Genomic DNA, 22,214 nt, shown 5'->3' on the forward strand with positions numbered 1-22,214 from the left:
ATGCAAGGAGAGTGTAAAATTCTCTTTTGCCATGATTTTAATTAATCAAATTGCTCTCAATGTTGTGATATTGTCTCCAGAATAAATAGTATTAAGCCAATGTAAATAAAATAAGATAGTTACTGAGAGGAGTTTGTAATTGAGTAGACGATTAATATATTATTTGTGTATGGTGTCAAACATTTAAGAATGTATTTGAAAAATTTAAAAAAAGGTGTATGAGTAACTTCAGTCTTTGTGTTTCTGAATTCCAAATGAAATGTATGTTTAAATAAGTAAGTAGTAGGAGAGGGAAGGTGCTTCAGGAAATTTCAGCACAGAAACATGCAAGTCTGACCAAACAGCAGCTGGTTTGAATGGTTTTAGTGTTTAGAATAACCAATGTCTTCTGAAATAAAAGCAAAAGTATCAATTTTGCATCGATAGTAATTATGAAAACCAACCGTTTAGCATTTTTTTAAAAGCCTAAAATTGTAGCTTGGCTTTATCATATCACAACAGAAAGGTGGACTATCCCTGTGAGTGACTGAAAAACTATTGGTGGATAGCCCCATGTCAAATAAATTGTCCCCTAGTTTAAGACCAGGTATTTTTCAAGGGAGTGGTTTCTGGTTATTCTGTTGAATACAAATTGAAAAAAAAAGCTACAAGCTACAGATACTTATCTCAGCTTTCAAAGCATGTGTTCAGGAAAGCCACTGGAATAGCAAGTCTATAGGCTTTGTTGCAGAACCTGATTTAAAACAGGAACCAACCTTTCAAGTTTTTCCTCTTTGTTCTGCCTTTGTTCTTTGTAAATAAAGTTGCAGGAAAGGCTCAAAGATGAGAATAGTTATTTCTCATTCCTATCCAATTATTGGACTTTCTGCCAACTGCGAACACATTGACTGGTTGCAGGTACAAATACATGCGGTATGCAGGTATGTATGCATGTATGTAATGGACCCAAGAAACAACTTCCTTAAAGTCCTTTTCAATTAATCACTGTCATCTAGATTTGTACTGATGGTTCAGCTGGAAAACTTTCCAATCTCTCTAGTTCCTGGAAGAAAACTCCTTGCTTAAAAACAGAAAGTACTTCCCGCTCAAAAGCACACTCCTTGGAGATGTTTTACTCAGAGACAGACATAAGGTTTTTATGGAAAACGTAGGAAGCTGCAGCAGAGCAAATGTTAAGCCCATGGTGCAGAATGATAAGATACAATGAATTATATATATGTCTTTTAAAGTCTGTTTCTGATGTATCTCTGGTATCTGTAAAGCTGCTGTTGCAATTACATGTCTTAAGAAAACATAATTTAAGAACAGTACTCTATTGGAGACAGCATTGTAACTATGGTGATTTGGTCTGGTTTGTTCCCTAAGAGCAATTCACTGCCTTGGACCCATCTTTTAAGTTTAGCTATCAATGAATGGCTCAAAAGCCACTGCTGTAGAGTAAGAGGCATCTTGTACTTGCAACATCAGTTTCATTTAAAAGAGTAGGAGCCTTTCTTGGAGATTACCTTTGTTTTCCATAATTTCTGCCTTGCTCTATGGTAACGTTCCTGTGGCTGAGTTGTTTATTGAGAGAAAGGGCACACGCATCACACATGCCTGTTTATGGGGCAGCTGCAGTGTTCTCTGTTTCTCTTTGAATTTCCATAGTGTTTGGTGTGTGTAAACTGACAGCGAGTGCTATTTCTGGAAGAAATCATAGTCGAATTATGTAATACTTTGATGTATAGTGCTCTTTAAAAAGAATGTGTGAATTTTAGCTTCAAAACAAGAAAGAAATGCAAATGCTTAACCCTTCCACCCATGTGCACACGCAGATAGATGTATGCTGTATTTCTTTTGCAGGTGGAGAGATGGTATTTGACAGAAAAGAAGAAGGAAAGGTCATTTAAAAAAATGTTAATGAGAAGAATAAACATCTTCATCAACTTTATTCCCCAGATTGTTACTTTGTTTCACTTCTCTTTGGTGGTGGTGTTTATGCCACTGCACATCTACTGCTGTTGCTGTTCTGATCAGTCCTATTGCGTGTTAATTTTTCTTAAAGATTTCTTTCTGGGCATATACATGGACACCTTTCAAAGCCTAAAATAGTTAGTCAGTGTTTAGTCAATGGGTTAAATGAGAATGCTTTGGACAGTGAAGGGGAGATGATCCAGAAGAGCTACAGATGTCACTGTAAGAGACTCTCTGTTTATTTGTATTTATTTGTATCTTTGTATGTGTGTAACCATTTTAAATGTGTGTGTATTTATATATACTTTAGAGAAGGGCAACTAGCATATATCAATGTATCAACACATACCGATATTTATTTCGTAGAAATACATAAGTTTATACTAGAGGAGGGGAGCTCCTCATTAGTATCAAAATATATGCTAATCAGCTTATTAGTCACAGAACTTATACCTCCAGTAGTTTAAGCAGGTATGGGGTCAAAGATTTTCCTGTGGGATTCATGATCTTTCTCTCCTGGCAATTTGCTTATAAATACCGGTATTTTGATGTAATCAGTCCATTAAAAAAACAAACAGTAAGGTCTTCAGATATACTTTTATATCCCTGGGACTTATGAGTGCTTTGTACTGAAAAGATTCAGGAGTGTCCAAATGAAATTGATTCAACCTAAGACAAGGAGACCATCCATTCTTCCTTCAGTCTGATGGATAAATTCTCATAAGGGGCCTCTGGGAGCTCCTTTAGATCCCCCTCCAGCATATCAATTACATTAAGTAACTGATCTTGCTTAATGTAGTGGTATCAGTGCTTTTTCATGTGATCTGTCATGATGAAGTGCACAACTGCTAAGGATATATCTTGCAAGATCAGGCCCTCTACTACTGCTAGATGAGTCATGGAAATCAGAAAAAATTAATTTGCTACTTAGGCTAGTTCTACGTGCAATGGAGTGGAGGCTGTCTCTCTAATTTTTACAGGACTAGGAAGCACAGCCTAATATTTATCTCAGAAGTCCCATTTATGAGTAATTCCTTTTTTCTGATCAGGCAGTCTGGCATGTTACAAGCACTTTGTGTCTGTCCACCCACACTTTGTCCTTTCTGTCTTCATCTGAAATACTCCACTCTGGGGCTCAGTAATACAAAACTGATGAATCAATAATATGCTACAAGTGGGAAAATATACTGCTGAGTAAATGAGTTGGTTGCTGCTGTTTTCCAAATGCCTGAGCTTTAGCTAGAACAACTCATAAAACCAGAGATTTTCAGTATTGTTTTAACGTTTCCCAGCTCTTTATGTTAAACTATATGTACTCTCATTCAAGACAAAGTATTGGTGTGGTAAAATAGTTTTATTCCATTGGAGGAGAAAAATGGGAAAGCTATTACAAGTATATTATTAAAAATAAAACACACACCTTGCTTTTTCTGTAACTGTTCAGTTTTCACCATGTACACAGTACTCCTAATCATAAAATATATTTGTACATTCTTGAAGGTTTAAAATATACTTTTTATTTTCCTGGCAGTTACAAAAGATTGAAAGATCTCATGGCATTAGATAGATTCTGAATATGACCTGAGATTTATCTCTGCCTGAGGCGCATGCAACTTGCCTTTAGGCAGGATGCGATGACCTAGAGTATCAAGCAGGAAAAATGTGGCTGTTATTGTTAATAGCGGTTATTACAGCATGGTTATACTGCCTAGCTTGGGTGTACAAAGTTATCTTTTGCTATCATCAGTGACATTAAAAACATATTTGCTACCCTACGATCTTTATTCAGTCAGTTTCTTGGTGCTGTAGGTACAGAAGGTTGTGTTTTTACTGCAGAAGAAGAAGGAAGTCCTTGTCGTGCAGTTCAGGATAGGCTTTGCTATGTGTTAGGTTCATGTGGTGAAAACCATGCCCTTTTTTGAGCTCAGTAGTTTAACTGGAATCTCTAGTGTGATTAGAAATGGAAACGGGAGGTAGAAGGGAGGTCAGGGCTTTGAGGTGACTAAGGGAGGCATGTTTTGGTGCAATGAAAAAAGTGAAAATAAGACAGTTCCAAGACTAAGTAAGAAAGAGACGAGCGTTAAGGAAGTCAGTGAGGAGCCAGGTTACTTCAATCAAAATGGAAAATAGGCCTGGGCAAGAGGAGATGTCAGAGAGAGAGATGAGATAATAATTATAATCTGGGTGATACAGAGTATTCTGCATATTGCGTTATTGAAAACATCTTCCCAAATGACTCCGGAGAGTTCCTGATCTCCCATCTCCTTCCTCTCCCTACGCATTATCTCTTCTCAAGTAATGCTGCTTGCTTAGCTCTTTTCTTAGACCTCTTTCTTTCAGAATATTCCAGCATTCCCTAACTTCGTTAGTGCCTTTTTAAAGAAGAAAGCTCTTATACAAATACCTCACAGCACCTGGACCAGTTGTCCTAAGGCACTGTGAACACCCAGTAAAAAAAGCTTGACTTCTTGTTTGCAGAATACTGCTTCCTGGAGTATAAAGGAGGTCAAAAGCAATTCTCCATGGGAGGTTAAAATTCATCTTTCAGTTTACCTGTACGGTCCCGGTGATTACAGCGGCTTTTCGCACGGTGCTCTGAAAGGAAAATTTGTCCCTGTAATTCTGAAGCTGAGAAAAGAGTAGAATTAAGACTTTGCCTAATTAGTGCTACCTTTTAGAGGTCTATTTTAAGCTATCTTTCTTCAGCCTGAACCATTTGATAGTTTCCAAAAATGTAATTTAATCATATCTGATTGCTTACTGGAATCTGCAATTAACTTATGTGCAAGGGAATTAACAGTATTTGCCAGGTGCTGCATAATTTACAAGGAGCTGCCTGTGCCACATATATGTAAAGTGTGTTGACTGTTTAAATTTATTGACCAGAATATTTTAAGCTTATGATTGACTAATTTTTATTGCTTCCTTTGATTTCTGTCCCCAGGATGACTCAGATATGAAATACCATGTAATTATATTCTCTATACTACCAAACTATCCCTTGCAATTATGCCACATTGTAGTTGTTATTTCAAAAGATTCGAAACTACCTACCTAGAAAGTTATTTTTGGGATGCAATTGGTTGCTAGGATGAAGCTAAATTTTCAAGTAATTCTAGACATGATATTGAATAAAAAGCTTAAATGAACTCATTAAAAAAGTAGTTCTTATCTCAGAAGACCTCTGAAATCCCTTTCCATCAAAAAGGGTAGAAGTAGTTTTAGAAAATGTCTTATTCTGTTAGGACTAACATTTTTGTCCTATTTGGGAGTCAGTTCTTGTATCAGTTGCATAATTAAAAATAGCAAGAGGATGGAAAAATGGGCCAACTCCCTGCAGGAAAAGTTTTGGACTAAGTGTTAGGAGTGCATTTCTGAGATCCGGATTTGTACCCTAATCCTACTCTCAAGCCTTCTTGCGTTATAATTTTCTGAATACCGGACAATCTCAGGAGACTTTCGTGTAGTCTTTCTACTTCATTTTTTCTACAGTTTCACAAAGGTAAAACTTTAGATGAAAGTAAGCCTCAGCTTAGGTCTTGGTACAGGAATGACAATTGTTATAAGTTTTCATACCTCACGATCTGGCAGAAAGGTTTCCACCAACTGACATCTCTGTTCTCTGTCAAACTTGGAAATTTGCATGGTCATTAGTATCCGAAGTTCCCTGGAAAATTATTGTGAAAATAAATTGGGAAAGCAAATATTTTAACTGGAATACTTGCCTAATCTAAACATCAGCAGCAACTCTGAAATTTAAAAAGGTCATATGTACTTTGTGGTGGCCAGGAGATTATCAGAAACTATGGCTTTAGACTGCCATTTAGTTGGAAGATATCACAATAAATGTGGGCACAAATGATAAAATGACTCTTGCCTCGTGATTTTGTCAGTCAGACACACAAGACTATGCAACTTTCATTTCCCAAGTACAAAGCAGCAAGTGTATGCCGACAGCATAACAACGTGGGGATCTGCAGTCAGTTCTGCGTGTCTCGTATTACATGTTATTTACATTGAAACCAGGAAGCAAATTGCTCAGTTTCATGCTTCTGAATCCATTTACAGCCTTTTTTTACTGTTCATAAAACTGGTGAATACTGTCTTTCATTGAAAAGACTGTGCAGATCTTAAATTTCCCAAGGAATAATGCATTCCCATAAAGCTGTCGCAGACTCCAAAAAGCGAAAGATAAGGGGGAAACAGCACAAACCCAACAGATTTGACAGTTTATCGTTGTGTGAACCAATCGCAATTGATGTAACCATATCAGAGACTTGCAGGTGTTTAGATTTTAAGATGACATTTGAGACTGTAAAAGTAATATTTGCAGCAGCGGCCTTGACAAATATAATCCTGTCTGAAGCCCTGTGTGCCCCCCGTACGACTGGTACTTTAGAAGAGGAGAAAAGATTCATTTATAATCACATACAGAGAAGTTAACAAAAGTTACTAAAAGCTTCTTTGAGACCGTGAACTGCCAAAACCTGCCAACTCCTCTAGCCATAATAGACTGCCAAGTGATTTGCACAAAGTGTGTTTGGAGATCTAGAAAGGCCAATCTAGAGAGTCAGATTTAAGTATTTGGGGGGGTTTCTGGTAAAATCTACACACTTCAGGGAGCAATTGTCCATGGAAATTAGTGTCCCCTTCAGTTTGCAGCCTTTCTGGAAGAGCCTGAGCCTGACTTCTGAAGTGACCCCCGAAGAACAGAGAACAGGATACTATACAGCAAATTGACATTTCTCTGTGTATATATCTAGATTTAGATACTTGACATACTACTACTCTGCTTATGGCGAAGCAAGAGTAGTCATCACTCCTACATTTGTCCCTGAGCTGTCTTCCCATTTTGCTACCTTCTGCCCGGTTTTGCCTTCCCACTTTATCTTTTTCTGTTCTCTCCTATTTTCCTTCCTTCAAATCTTTATATCATTGCATGTTGTTGTCTTTCTTCATTTCATCACTTTGTATATTTCTCATTATTATTCCTAAGTCACTAAAATGGGCTTCTTTCCTGTCTTGCAGAGTCAGCCTGTTTGGAGACATCGCCTGCGGTGAGTGATTTCCAGAAACACTGACTCAGTGGAGTCATGGAACAATAATGAAGGGTAACTGTCCAAAGGTAATTAGAAATCTCTCTACTATTTTATTACCACGGAAGCCTTGTTCCTGCCAAGGATGGTCTTGTTAAGAAGATGCCACGTCTCAAGGAGACAATTCAGTAGTACAAGTCATGCATTAGTAGACTTCTAAGCAGAATGTAACGGATCACAAAAACAGACAACACTTAATGCCCTTCTTGAAATAGAACTGGAAGGCAGTGATTCTTCATTGCACGTAAAATATTAGAGAAATGATCTTGCAATGATGATTTAATAAATCTTAAGTTAAATATCTTTTTGGATTTGAAGATCCCAAACTGATGTTTATACATGTATAGTAAAAACTTACTTGGGGCAACAGATGCCGTAAAGTTTGCAGAAGCTTCTGTGAGCCAGTAAAAAAAAAAAAAAAAAGGCAGTTGATTTGCCAAAAGAAGCAAATACCACTCAGTATATCACAAAAAAATTTTATATACTATGCATAGTGAAAACCTAGAAAGTTGTGGGTTTTTTTAAATGCTTGTATTAAGAATTTGAATTCAACTGGGTTTGCAGAAGTGTTGATGTAGAACTCTGCCTGACATTTTGCTTAGCCAGTGCAACAAGGGATGAGAGCCGGCATTGTCAGAATACTACAGGTGGTTGAATATACTAGGAAAGATCCATTTCACTGGGAACTTTGAATTCAAGTTTTCCTGTGAATTGTCACAAATATGGTTCAAGTACCTTTGTGTGCTGATGCAGGTTTTTCAGAAAATTTCAGAAAATTCATTCCCATTTATTGCTTCAGCTGAGTATGAGGAGACTTATCACCATTCTTTAATCTCTTTGTAGGTTTTCAAAAAAACTCTTAATATATTGCTTCATGTTAAAAGTCGTCAGCACCATTGGCAAGCACTAAAGATGAATATGAAGGAGTTGTACTTTTCTGGATGTGATTAATTTTGGCACAGTGCTTGTTCCCATGGCTAAGCCCTGTGTGCACTGCTGTTCTTGTCAGGTTTGTTATGTGTGTTTTCTCTTTCCAAGGTATTATGTCCTCACTGTGAAACATTCATCCAGACTCAGATTTGGCAAACAGAGTCCGAATCTAGCAGCATGCTGGTTTCCAGGAAAAAATAATTTGTTCCCTTGGAGGGATGGAAGGGATTTGGATTTTAAAATGCTTCATTGTATTTTATAACACAAAACTCGCTTTACATTTCTGTATGTAGCATTTCACAAGCCGTTGCTTAGAAGCGACCTTGATGATCAGAGTAAATTATAACATATTATGTGAAATTTCAAGTTCTGTTTTTAAATGTTAAATTCTTAGAGAGCAATAATAGCTTCAGAAGTTTGATGCTCTTAACGTGACTGTTGACAATATGTTTTCCTTTCCAGCTAAGAGCAGTATATAAGAAGTGACATTTTTAAGCATGTTTTCTCCTCTAGGAAATTAGCATTGAAATTATAACATGGCTAAGGAAACTAAGTAAAGACACAGGTAATTGTACGTAATCTCCCAAGTTGTCTGTGAGAGACTTAAGAGGAAACGGAAGTGGTTTAAAGCTTTTCTAAACTAGATTGTGTTTATACAGGCAGAAATTCCTATACGGGATTAAACTGAAGGTTCATCTAGTTCACTCTTCTGTTTCTAACACAGTCTACACAGAAAAATGGAAGAATCTCATATTAAACAGGGGTAGGATTTAATTGCCTCCATATTTATTTTATTTCTCATTTCAATTTGCTAATAATAAAGCATAGAGTTCATCATGTATATGACACAAATATGAAGAGCTATTAGTATTTAATACTGTGCTAACAGTCAGTCTCCAGTCAGATCTTCTCATGGTACATGGAGTGAACAACATAAATAGCTTCTAAGTATCAATACATTTTTATTGCCAGGGCAAAAAATATATAATCCTAAAAAAATTGAATGATCGATGCTAACTCTTGAGGGAAGTGTTTATATTTGCATTGCAATATAAACAGTTAATTTATTGCCGGTTGTCTTTCAACTTCTGTAATACTTTAAGATAAATGGATGTTTATCTGCAAAAGCAAAATCTGTCATGGCCAGGGCAGGTTTGTGGTAAAATGGGACTAGTTCAGTAGTGAACTTGGAGGCTGTAGGGTTGTGTTTTCCAGGAATGGCTACCCATGGCTTCAGTATACCAATCCACACTTCTCCTTTTTAGCTTGGGCATAATTTATTTTGCTTTACATAATACTGACATTCTGGGAAATTGTGCCTTCATGAAGGGCCTTTTAATGATAACAATGAATAGTTGGTTGTGGTTTTGTGGCAGTTTAAGAAACAAAAAATTCCTCCTCAAAAATACATATTTAAAGGAGGACTTCATATTTTGTTGACTCCAGCAAACTTTTGATTTAACATAGATGAAGGACACCAAGTACACAGTCCAGGAGTCTGAAATTCTGCTTACTCTCGGACTAGTTCAGGGAGAGATTGCAGCAGTGATGCCCTCCCAGCTTCATTCTTGTTGTAAGTCTTAGGACTTGGGAATAGCTGTCTATTTCTGTCCACAATATTTGCTGCTCTAAAGCTGCCAGCTTAGGTGCCTGTTGTAGGGTGAATGATTATCACTATCTGTTAGGCCTGAGGTGAAACCAGTTTCACAGAAAATGGAAAGCTGAGTATATTTTTATAATAGAATGATTTTGAAATGAAAGTAATTCTTATGTTTCTTGGACTATTATTTCATCTGCTGACGAATAAGGAATTGCATATTGCAGTAGTTCTTATTTCAGTCAAATCTGCGTAAGTTATGGTACAGACTTCAAGCCAACAGGATTTGTGTTTTAACAAGTCAGAGTCATTATTATTAGATGATTATATTAATCAGTGTGATCAGTTTCTGAACTTTGTTATTTCAGTTAAATACAACCTTCTAGAAGTTAAGTGTTTGAGTATGTGTTGCTTAGTTATTCGAAGCCATTTGGATGCAGATTTCAGCCAATGCATTTCTAATACAGTTATTCGGTTAAAAAAAAAAAAAAATACTATTGTATATTTTAATCTTCTGTACTGCCAATATTGAAGGAAGTCTCCCTCATCCTTTTTACTCGGTGAGATAACTTGGCTGATAACCTTTATATAGTTCAGGGACTTACTTCATTGCTTTCTAATAGAGTTTCTGGAGAGTATAGATTTAGATTACAATGTCGAATGGCCGTAGTGCCTCAGGGAAATATGTTCTCATTAATGGACTTGTTAATGATTATCATTGAAGAGACTCTAATAGTATCAGATGTAAATGTTGTCACAGCCCTCTATCTTTATCATGTGGATATGGAGATGCGTCATTAATTCACACAGACTGATTCTCAGAGCTGTGCAAATTGATGCAGTATGATAATGTCTGAAGGAAATTAAAAGCTGTGCGTTATCAATTTAATATTTCAGATTTCTATTTCCAATTAATACGGTCTAAGAGATAAGAGAGGAATTGAACCATGACAGTAGCATGGGTCATTCAAAAGAGATCAAATTCAGACTATGCCTCTATCAGTTCCAGCTTCACTATGCTCCTTTGCGTCCCCTTTGAGAGGGATGTGACAAATACAAACTTATATCAGTGAAATCTCTCAGCTGCAAAGTTAAAAACACGTATGCTATACAAGCACAAAAAAACCTATGGCAATATGAAATAGTTTACAGAATCAAGAATAATTTTTAAACAATTTCTTTATCAGGAGTTACTTAGCTTTATTCAAGTATAGTAGTATCTTATTCCTTTATCTTGACTTTGATGCGTTTATTCATAATGCACTGAGTGCAATAAATCAGAATCTGTCTCAAATTTGTAGCTTTAGACACTAAACATTAATAGCATATTTGTTAATTATTTGCTCAAATGTTATAAGAATTCGATTATGAATATTTGGTTTGGGTTTGGGGGGGGTATTTTTTTGGTAGGAAACACCCTGGATTATTTGTTTGTTGTAACCATCTGAAATATCAGTGTTTTCAGAACCAATAAGAAATGCAATGGTTTTTATATGCAAACATGAAGGTAAGCTTTTAGAAATCATAGTGCACTTATAACTATGTTGTCACTTTGTTGGAAATGGTAGAGTAAATAGGTGGGTGCTAAGACAGAATCAAAAAGTAGCTTTTCAATGACCTGTTTTGATATCAGACTGTCCTATTGGATGGGTCTCCCTAAATGTGGGGGGGGTGGGTCAGTGGAAGAGCAGATTTTACAAATGGTGGTGGTGGTAAGTTGTCCTAAAAGGAGGACAAACCATGAGCAGCTAATAGTGTCACTTGTGCTGAATTGTAGCTGGTTGTGAAGTCATGAACGAGAGAATTCAACTCCAAAGTCACCAAGGGCAAATGTATGGGGTGTAAAAGAATTTGCCTTTGAAAAGGCAAATGGGATATCCCTAATGAAAGATAAACAAAGTTAACAAAGTATGGAGATATTATTTTAGATCAGTGAAGAATCAAGAAAACCCTGAACTAAGCATGTACATCAAACGAGGGAGTAATTGATCTCATACAGGAGAAAAGTCACAGGAGCATGTAGAATAATGAAAAGATGAAAAGCACACTACTAGAATGCTACATGCGATTGGGAGAGACATAGATTCTCTCGAGTCTACTCAATTATATTCCTATTTGGGTGAAAATTCTGTAAGAACATTTTTTGTGTCCGAAGCGTAAAGCAGCTACAGCATTAATCTGTTACAAACTGTGAAACTTTGAGAGAATATTAGCAAAAAGCATTTGAGGAATTGATGAAAGGAATTAATTATAAGGTCCAAGTCAGGAGGAATGCTCTCTCAATCCATATGCCCCATACTTTTATGGGTACAGATGAAAGATTACAGCAAGTAAGATCTTGCAGAACTAGAAAAGATGTAAAAATGAGTATTGACAAAGGAAATTTACATCAGAGAGACTTCTTTCGTGCAGAACAGCAGTAAGGGAGGTCATTTGTGAAATCAGATCTTAACACAGCTATGGCAGAAAATTCATGCTTAGTGCTATGTTACCAGCAGTCAATATTGAGACACCACTAACTGTGACTGTTCTGGCTGGGATCAGTCAGGATATGTGTAAGGTGCCGCAGTTACACTACTTAGTGAGTAGTGTAACTTGCTGCTGACATAGTGAGTGAGCAGAAGCTAAAACACAAAAAAGTTCTTAAGTAAGGCTTCCGTACTTTTAGCTTCACAAGAGGAAGAAATCCTGAAGAAAAGCTTTATTTCTAGTATTTCCTGCCCACACTGATGTACACTTGAGTCTCACATTACTTTTAAGTTATTGTTAAATCTATGAAATGAAGTATTCTAATTACTTATCTCTAATGAAAACATGCAAACATCTGAGGTTGGTCCAGTGCTGCTATAAAATGTCATTTTATTAAATTTCTTCTATGAGACAAGAGAGGAATTGGTGCTTTTTTCCTGGAATCTTACATATTCCTCTGGTATTATTCTTGCTGCAATACACTGTGCTCTTTTCTGCATTCCCAAGACTGAAGAATAATGCTCGCTTGCTTCCTCTCAGTTGTTTGGACATTGTCTCTTGTAGGGGGCTGCCAAGCCTTGCAGATTTTTGACAATGTGGAGAGTGTATTGTAAGGTCTGTAATGATTACCTGGCTTGCTGTGAAAATTTGGAGAAGTGAAACATTAGCATTTTTTGTGCCATGTTAACTCTCCTTTTCACAAAGGTAGTTCTCTCTCTCTTTCTTTCTCATCCATACTGATTTGATGTGGGTTTTATGTCGCAGTTTGTACAAGGTATAAAAATTGCCACCTATTCATCTCAGTCTCTCTGTCACACTTCTCACCTGCTTTTAATTTCCCCTTAGGAAGTCACTTTCTATCCCCATTGCAAGGTTCTAATTTTGATAATGCTCGTCCATCCAGAGCTGTTTCCCCAAAGAAATATTTCACTGCACACATCACTTAGTGTGTTGATATTTCTTGTTAGTATGCAGTGTTAGGTTAGCACCTCTAAATAACCTTGATAAATTAAAAATTGGCTCATCAATATTCAATCAACCTAGCTCATTTATCCAAATGTCTGACTTCCTTTCTGTCAGAGCTGAGCTAAAAAGGCACTGTAAAAGTAAATGGAATTAGAATTGTGTATTTTCCTTTTAAACAGAAATTAAATCAGTCTGCTGCTGATGTCACCTTAAACACCATGGTTTAGCAACAGTGAAATAATATACAGTGGCATATATGATATCACAAAATGTTAGTTTTCATTAGACAGTTATTCTTTGAGTACAGTGAACATCTAATCAACACTTTATTAGGAAAATTTGGGAAAGGTGGGTTTGGTCTGCCCAGTTCTTTGTCTTACTGTTGAGTCTTGCTGATTCTTCTATGTCATTTTTTAAATTTACAGAGTTTTATATCTTCCAAAGGTCTGGGGGGCAGGTGGGGTGAGCGCCTCCTAAACACGTCTTCTTTTAGCATACTGACAGCTGCATAATTTTCCAAATCAGCTCTCCCTTCATCTTGTGCTTCATTGACTTTGCAGTTTAGAAATCCTCAAATGTCCCTTTGTGTTTGCACAACAATTGTTATACAGTAGTTTTCTGTAACTGTCCCACTCAGTTAATCAACTACTTTTACTGCTGTCGTGGTTTAACCCCAGTCAGCAACTCAGCACCACGCAGCCGCTTCCCCCTCCCCCTCCCAGTGGGGTGAGGAGGAGGAAAGCAAAAAAAAAAAGTAAAAACTCGTGGGTTGAGATAAGAGCAGTTTAATAACTAAAGTAAAATCTAATACTAACAATAGTAATAATGAAATATAATAATAATAGTAATGAAAAGGAATATAACAAAAAAAGGAAGGGGGGGAAGAAAAAAGACCAGTGATGCACAATGCAATTGCTCACCACCCACTGACCGATGCCCAGTTAGTTCCCAAGCCGCGATCTGCGCCTCCCGGCCAACTCCCCCCTGTTTATATACTGGGCATGACGTTCCATGGTATGGAATACCCCTTTGGCTAGTTGGGGTCAGCTGCCCCGGCCATGCTCCCTCCCAGCTTCTTGCACACCTGCTTGCTGGCAGAGCATGGGAAACTGAAAAATCCTTGACTTAGGATAAGCGCTACTTAGCAACAGCTAAAACATCAGTGTGTTATCAACATATTCTCACACTAAATCCACAACACAGCACTGTACCGGCTACTAAGAAGAGAGTTCACTCTGTCCCAGCTGAAACCAGGACAACTGCCTTGGACCAGTCTTTGTGTCTGTTGCCCATCATCTTGATTTTGTAAATTACAGTATAAGTTATTCAAGGGAAATGACAGTGTTGTTTTAACATTGTAACAAAAATCTAACAGCACATCATGTGAAAGGGACAGGCTTAGAGAAATTCACCATGCCAAGGTTTTCAACAGTCATGGTGATGTTGGGGGCTTGTACTGGGATACCATAAATAGATCTGATTATCAGGCAGATGGGCAGCAGCATTGTCGCTGAAGAGGCTTCTCATCTCTCTCTGCTTGAGAACGGCTTTCTTTGACGTTCTGGGTATTAGGCAGGGATCCTGAAGCTCCAGGATGTTCTGTGATATGTTCCTAAAAACGTTCACATGCTCATTTCTCAATGACTTTCTGTTGATGAAAACTGTCTGTATTGTCAGTCAACAGAAGGCAAAAAGACGCCAATCTTTTATCACAATACATACCTCATTAATTTATAGCACGAACCCTGAAGGCCCTAACTCATAAAATCAAAGTTTCCTGGGAGTTTATCGCCTAGGTTCATTTTGTATTGTAACAGCTGTCCTGGAAACAGAGGACTTCAGCAATTCCCTGATTTACTTCTGTTTTCAGCGTCTCTAATTTTGTGGTGAAAATGAATTCCGTATGAAGCTCCAAAATTATTGGAGTTTCTGGTTTTTGTTATCCCTGTTGCCAACTCAGAAATGCACTTTGCTGAGCGCTGCTTATTCTACTAAAGTTAATCTACATAGGTTTTTGCATTAAGATAGTTAAAATTATTTCAGCCCTGCCAAATTAAAAAACCTAAGGTCAAGCAATTTCTCTTTGAATTAATTTAAGCAAAACATTTAAACAAAATCTTGTGGGTTTAAAACCTTAAATTTAGAAGTAAAAATATTGCTTTAAAAGGAAAAATAAAAAATGATTAAAAATTACATAAAATATTTTAATATGTTTGTTTTACAAGGAATTTTATTCTCTAAATTCTGCATCTCTGTGGAAAAAAATTAATTATTTGCACAGTTCTAATGGCTTAATTAACTGATGAACTGATTCAAGCATTCAAGTACATTTTGTATCCTTAGACTGCTTCCATGACACTCTCCTTATCTGAACTTGACATAGCCTTATAACAGAAGCCCAATAAAACATGGAAGACAGAGTCAATGAAAAGTAATTTTCAGGAAAGTCCCTCCCAAGATTTGAAAGTTTTCCTGGAAAATATGCAAAAGGATTGACATTTTATTCTTGAAAATGTCCTAGTAATCTAAAAAGGTGTACCTAGTAAATTAGTTTCTGAATTTTGCAGTTGCTCAAGGATGTGAGTATTAGAAAATTTTAAGGTTATTTTCTTAATTTCATTCTTACATTAGAACTTGCAAATTGGTGTTTAGTAACTCCTCAGGGAGTCTTTATACCCCCTCCAGTTTGAGTTTGATTAATGCCCTAGGTGACTCATTGATTCTTCAGCTATTCTTGACTTCCCCAAGCCCCACCCCACTCCAAGAGCGTTATTTTAAAATTAAATAAGTATAAGATGGTTTTAATTAAATCCTGTCAAGATTCAAAGGTTTGTTTCACTTCAAAAGCTCAGTACAATTGTTGCTAATTTTAAAGGAACCAAAGAAAATGCTTCAGACAGTGTATATGCACCATGGAGAAAAAATACAAGGGGAAATGCAGGCAAGGAACTGCCATATGAACTTTTCTATCTCAGCAAGTTGTTGCCCTTTTATATTAGATAAATATTTGTGTGTGTTTCCTAGTGGGACTGGCAGTGCATTTTTACAAAGTGAGCAACTGCAAAGCATATACAATATCAAAGATGCTATTTGATATCATCAAAATCTTGCTCTACTAGTTTCACTATAATCTAGGTAGAAATGTAACATAGGAATGACCTTATTATATGGTTTTGCATCAATAACTTCTTTGTAGTTTGGTCCAACCACACATTTACCCTGGATTAAAGCTGCCAATTTGAATTCTATAAAACAATGGCCTGTTTTATTATTGAAACAGTGCAGAGAAGCAGTGCAGTCCTGCTGCTGATGTTATTGTTCACCAAACAGCCTTCTAGAAGCAGGAATTAAAATGTGCCCATTTCAGAGTTGATTATCTGTGTTTAGGATGTCTGGTGCTTCTTTAAATCACTAGCCCTACAAAGTAGGTTTTGAACAGTTAATCTGTACCTGTTCAGTATATCAGACGGCTCTGTTACGTAGTTCCTGCAGGGCAGGCAAGCACCCTTGGGGATGTATGGCTGGAAGATGCTCCATATCCTCATCTTGGTAACTCATTTCTTTCCACTGCAAGAACCAGTTTTTCTGTAGGGTTTGGAATTATAGAGTAGGATGGAGTAAATGAAAGCACCTGAAATGAATAGCAGGCGAGGAAGGGGTGCATCCTGGGACACTGGCCAGAGGATGGAAGTCAAAGACTGTTCTACAGGTACAAAATGTGTTTGAGTAACAGCAAAGAGGAAAGAAAACACAATTACCAGTAACAGAAGCTTGAAATATCCAGACTGGAACACGATTCAGTGAGTAGGAAAGTTTGGTAACCACAGTAACAGTAGGAGGCTTCAGCCTTCAAGTTATTCATCCTCGTAGAAGGAATTTAATAGAGCAGTGGTGGAATTTGAGCTTGTCCCTTGGAAAAGATAAAACAGACCCTAAGGATGATAATGTGGAGGAGAAAGCTCTTTCTGAGTTTGAATTTTAATAGAAAACCTAAAGTTTCCACACGGTTTACTGTCTTGTGTGTAACTAGTCAGAAGTCTGTCCAAGGAAGAACTAAGAGAAGAACCTCTTTGCTTTCATTTTGCAGTTTCATGTTAGCTTAGTTCTGTGAAATGCAGATTTTCATGATACTATACTGCAAGCTGTGCTTACTTGGCTATCTGTATACTATGTATTTCCTTTTAAACAACATTTAGATTTCATAGTAATTCACATTTTGAAGTTAACCTTAAAATCTGCAGTTACTAACTGCTCTTGCTACTTAAACAGTATTAACAACAGATCTGAGTAAATCTCTGCCTGTATTGCTTTGACTTTTGCACTACCTGTGATGTACATTATGGTTTTAAATAAGGTCTAAGAACCAAATTTTGTGATTGGTTGAGAGCTAGGCATCTAAAGCTAAGAGGAGACTATTGTCTAACGAAAGTCATGGTAGTTACGTACAGGTAGGGCTGTCTAATGTCCTTATAACACACTATCTTCTTACCTAACAGATTATCACCTTCTTCCTAGGAGTCACCGAAGGTCTGGCCAAAACCCATGTGCCCTGGCTTTACCTGTCTGTTTCTTCTTTGAACATCCTTTAGCAGAAGGCCCTAAGCACTTCACAAATATTGAATGTTGTTGTATAAGGAATGGTGTTCTGAGGCATGGAGTAGTGACATAGCGCGTCAAATCGAAGAGGCTGTCAGTGGCAAAATCCACAATGTCTTGTCTCCTCTTTCTCCTGCCCTTCGCACAGAAAACACTAAGAATTCCTTTGGGCAACTTCAGGGTGGGGGAGGGAGAGAAAAAGTATGAAAAATAAAACTAATTTTTACTTTTAGCAGTTTAGTTTTTAATAAAACTAATAAAACCAATAAAACCAATATAGTTTTTTTTCTCATACACAAAATGAAGATCAGTTACCTCAAAATATTGAAACCTTAAATCTGAATTCAAAACAGTTTGTTTAATTTTAAACAAGAGCTGGTCAGCTTATGTCCCATAAAATATAAAATTGCAGAGTACTGGTTTTGTCTCTAATAATGGAAAGGAGGAATCGGATCTTTTGATGGGAATGTGGAGGTGGAAAACCAGTATCCTTAGTGTCTTTCATAAGATCATGTGTGCTGTAAGGTTAACATAAACATTAAAATACAGAGCATCTGTAGCCATATGGGAGGGGGTGAACATGGTGGCTGGATGGACTTTTTTCCAAAACTGAATTTCACAGGAAGACTACACTGGCGCGTAAGTCTGTGGGAGATGCTGGTGGGAGATGCATGTCAGCCTAACCTCAGGCAAGGAAAAACAAGCCAGCGTTTGACAGGAAGATAAATCATGTTATTTTGTGAATTTCTTCAAATGTCCCACTAAATCCAGCAAAGAGCAATTTGGCCCAGATGTTAGCCCTAACCCTTTGCTTTCAAATGCCCTTTCTGTTAGATAATGCTGATCAAAGAAATGAACTCACTTAATGGATGCAAATTAAGCTTTTTCCTAATCTCTCTCATTGTTAATGACTTTGTTCTATATTGACTACCATACGCATTTGCAGGACTCCACAGATGAATATTTACTGCTGTTGGAGAAGGAGGTTTCAATTTCTCCAATAGCTGACTTGCTTGATAAGGCCATGTTAAGATATATATTCCATAGTGGACATTCACAGGATTTTCAGAATCTCTTTTAAGCCTTCAAAGACGCTGAGCAAATTGTAAATTGGGAGCATTCTTGGTTTATTGTGAGACCCAAATAGGTTTGTACTAGAGAAATAACTGGAGTGTTTGGATATTATTAGTAACACAGACTTAGAAAAAAGTATTTAAGAATTTACAGTCTCCTTCTGCTGTAATTAGTGCATATTTGTTTTAAATGTTTCTTAAAATATTCTCTTGTTCTGTCTATAAATTTTCTTCCACGAACTATAGCTCCTTCAATGTAAGTGATGATAATGGTGCCCTGTTTTTCATTTTAACCAATTACAGGTCTCATACGTGAATCATCACATATTCTTTGTATAATTGCCATTTCTGTCGATGAAGTAAAATTGCTCTTATTTTTTCTTTTTGCGATCTGACCTCATTGGAAAAGCAGAGAAAGAGCAAAATCATTTACTTCGTTTTAGCAACTAATAAAAATTCTAAGCTTTATTTCAGCCAGGGTAAAACTTACGAAAAGATTTCAGTGTAGCTACTGAAGAAAATAAAATGGCTTGAACTGAAGAGGTATTAATTTATACGTACTTTCAGTTTCCTCTGGCATTTATGGAAGCTGGTAATTCTTAGAATTAATGTCCAAAAAGGGAATTACTAACACAAGGAAAAAATATATCTTGTATCCCTTCTCATGGGCGTATATACACTTGCCATCAGGTAGGTAGATATATGTCTTTTACCTTGACAGGAATGTTAGGTATGTAAATTGTATTCTGGTTTACTTCTGTTTATAAGTTGCCAAACATTTGGTCATCTTTGTGCTTTGTGATGAGTCTTTGACTTTTTGACTTACAAGAAGCAAAATTCTTGGAAGCCCACCATTTTGGTGGGTGGCCGCATCTGCAAATGATACTAATTAATGAATTTTCCTTGCCTTCTGCAAGGAAAGCCTAATTTATAGTTGCATTAAGAATCTAGCCCTCACTGAAGAAAGTACTGTCTAGTGCAATAATCGGCATGGATTTCTTTCTCTAGGGAATACTGAAAAACCAAAACAAGGTAAAGTTTTTAATTTTTTTCTAGTGTAACTAAATTCATACCTGAATGGACACATTTCTGCTGAAAGGTATGCAAGTAAGAACACTCTATACACTGGGCTTCACTCCTGAAACTTAATTAGACTACAGTATTAGCTTGAATGTCAAGCTTGACCATGAGGATGCCTACTAATGAATATGAAGTCGAGCACAACTTTGGAATAAACTAAGAAAAAGGTAAGTTTTGTTTTAACACCTTTGTTCTCATAAGTTTTCGTTTTATGATCAAGAAGATATTCACACATGAAAAAAATAATTTCTGGCTAATGATCCAAAATGCAGTCCCAGGCATATATGGGAGGGCGCTAAGACTGCTGGAGAATGACCCAGTCACCTCCAGAGTGGGATGGCATCGGTCCTCCTGGCCTTCTCCTTCATCTCAGATCTCATGCTGTGACTCTCCTTGCAAAGCACCGCTCTCCCGCAGCAGAGGCCTGCCCAGCAGGAGTGTATTTCTTTGGGCAATTTGGCGGGGGATCTCTGCAGGCCTGCCAGCTGGGCTGGGTGCTGATGTGCTGAGGTTGGAGAGCCCCAGTGAGTATCTTGGGTCCCCTGAGCATCCTGGGGCATCCTCTGGTCTGTCTCTGCATGTAGAGTGCAAGTAAACCCTCAATAATTTAAACTTTTTAAATACTCATAGGTAAGTAATGAAAATCCTCTTTAGACAATTAAAATGCTTACCTATTAGCTAAGCAGCTGATGGTGGCCAGCCAGTGCTGGCAAAGATTACTGGTGACTTTTATTTTAAAATGAGAAATCTAACAACTGAGACTTCTTGCTAGGATGAGAAAAACATTTCTTTGCCTTAATGTTGTATTGTACATATTTTTCCACTTTAGCGATAAGGGTAGCCAAAAAGCATGAAAAAATCTATAATTAGCTCCAGCTATATAAGCATAAATCCATATACTAGTTAGCCTTTAGAAAAAGAGCCATTTGTGTTAAATTCATTAAGACTTTCCCATTAAAAACTGAGCACCCATGAATTAGTTTGACAGAGAAAAACTGCTGGAACGTTTGCGTGGCTTTGGCTTGGTGTGCTCCCAGCCTGTCTTCACTGCAAGCGTTGCTGCCAGTTATTTCACCCAGCCTAGCCACGGCCTTGGAGCCCAGAGTGATTTGATTAACAGATGATGAATTATGCTAACTTGAACTGTGTCTTGTGGTCGAAGTCCCACTGCATTATTACTTTGATTCTCAGCAGAGTTTGAACATTATGCCACAGGCCCTGTTAGGCTGGCTAGTTCAGATTTGAAGCATTTCTTAATTTTAAGTTAGTGATATCGGTGATGGGATGGGAGTTCATTTATAGAAAATATATAAATGTATAGCTTTTGCTAATATTGCAATGAAAGAAGGCTGAATAAAGACACGAGTAAGTCACTCAAATGTAAGCAACTCGTCAGAAATGTTCACAAAGTTGACAATGAATTCAGCTTGTGAGGCTGAAACGTTTTCATTGTGAGGTGTCTGAGTAATCTTGAAACAAGCTGCTGCTTTTTTTTTCTGTTTACACTAGAAAAATGTCCCCAAAAATCTACAAGTGTTTTTTCCTCTCAAAGCACAGACACTGAAAGGAGAGGTATGGGTGATGTAGGAGAATGCTAAAATATGAATAGAAGTTATAATTATAGCAGCCCCTATTCTGTTGAAGCAGAGTTCTCTGTATTCTCATTAATTTCTTAGCTCTCTTCAGGAGCTGCAATACTGAACCTGATTTATCGTTGGCTTTGTTTTGAAGCGGTTTACACCATGACTTAAATTATTTGATTAACCGAGTTACCTGCATGTTGAGTCCTCCACAGTTCAGGTACGAAACTGCCTACTATATTTATCCATTTTTCTTCAAGAGATATTCAGTTTCTCTGCTTTTTTCTTTAAAGGTAAGTGTGCAAAGAGTTTTTTTAAAAAAAAAAAGTTATAACAATGAAGAAATACTTATAAGTATGTTTTAGCAGTAGTTTCTGTCAACTTCTTGACTAATACTCCGCGCATCTTTCGCATGGTTAATTTTTCTTAGCGTTGGCTAGTACACATTATTCTGCACTCTTTCCTCTAAAATTTAAATTAAGTGAGAGCTTATGATTATTCCCCTGTTCATTATCACCCAGGCTCAGCTTGGTTGAGTCACAAGAGATGGGGAGGGTAGGCTAGAAAAGAAGAAATACACAAAAAAAGAGAAGATGGTATTGCCATAATTACCTTAAAAATGCTTTTTGGAACACATAGAAATGAATTACGTTACAAAGAATATTGTGCCTCCCAACCCATGGATACTGCAGTTAAGCTCCTACTTTGTTTCCAAATCCTAGGTTATGTGAAGTCCTTCTGAAATTGTTTAGTACCCATGGTTACCAAACACATTTCATAAACTAACACAATTCTAGTGCTGTGATATATCAGCAATTTTTTGTATTTTTCTAGCAGTAGTCTTCTGGTACAAGCCTTACAGGTATAGAAAATA

General features: G+C 37.1%; 1 long non-coding RNA gene across 4 annotated transcripts in view; it reads left to right on the top strand.

Annotated features, from left to right (window-relative positions):
- Positions 1-22,214, top strand: part of LOC127017617 (uncharacterized) — a 301,556-nt gene that overhangs the window by 249,395 nt on the left and 29,947 nt on the right. For 3 of the 4 annotated variants that reach the window (XR_007766619.1, XR_007766622.1, XR_007766620.1), the window contains 2 exons: positions 6,982-7,078; positions 7,893-8,058. This is a non-coding gene — a long non-coding RNA (uncharacterized LOC127017617). The remainder of the gene's footprint in view (positions 1-6,981; positions 7,079-7,892; positions 8,059-22,214) is intronic. The other variant, XR_007766621.1, reaches the window with a different exon arrangement.

The sequence above is a fragment of the Gymnogyps californianus genome, chromosome 6 (genome assembly GCF_018139145.2).
Source record: "Gymnogyps californianus isolate 813 chromosome 6, ASM1813914v2, whole genome shotgun sequence".
NCBI classification, from domain to species: Eukaryota; Metazoa; Chordata; class Aves; order Accipitriformes; family Cathartidae; genus Gymnogyps; species Gymnogyps californianus.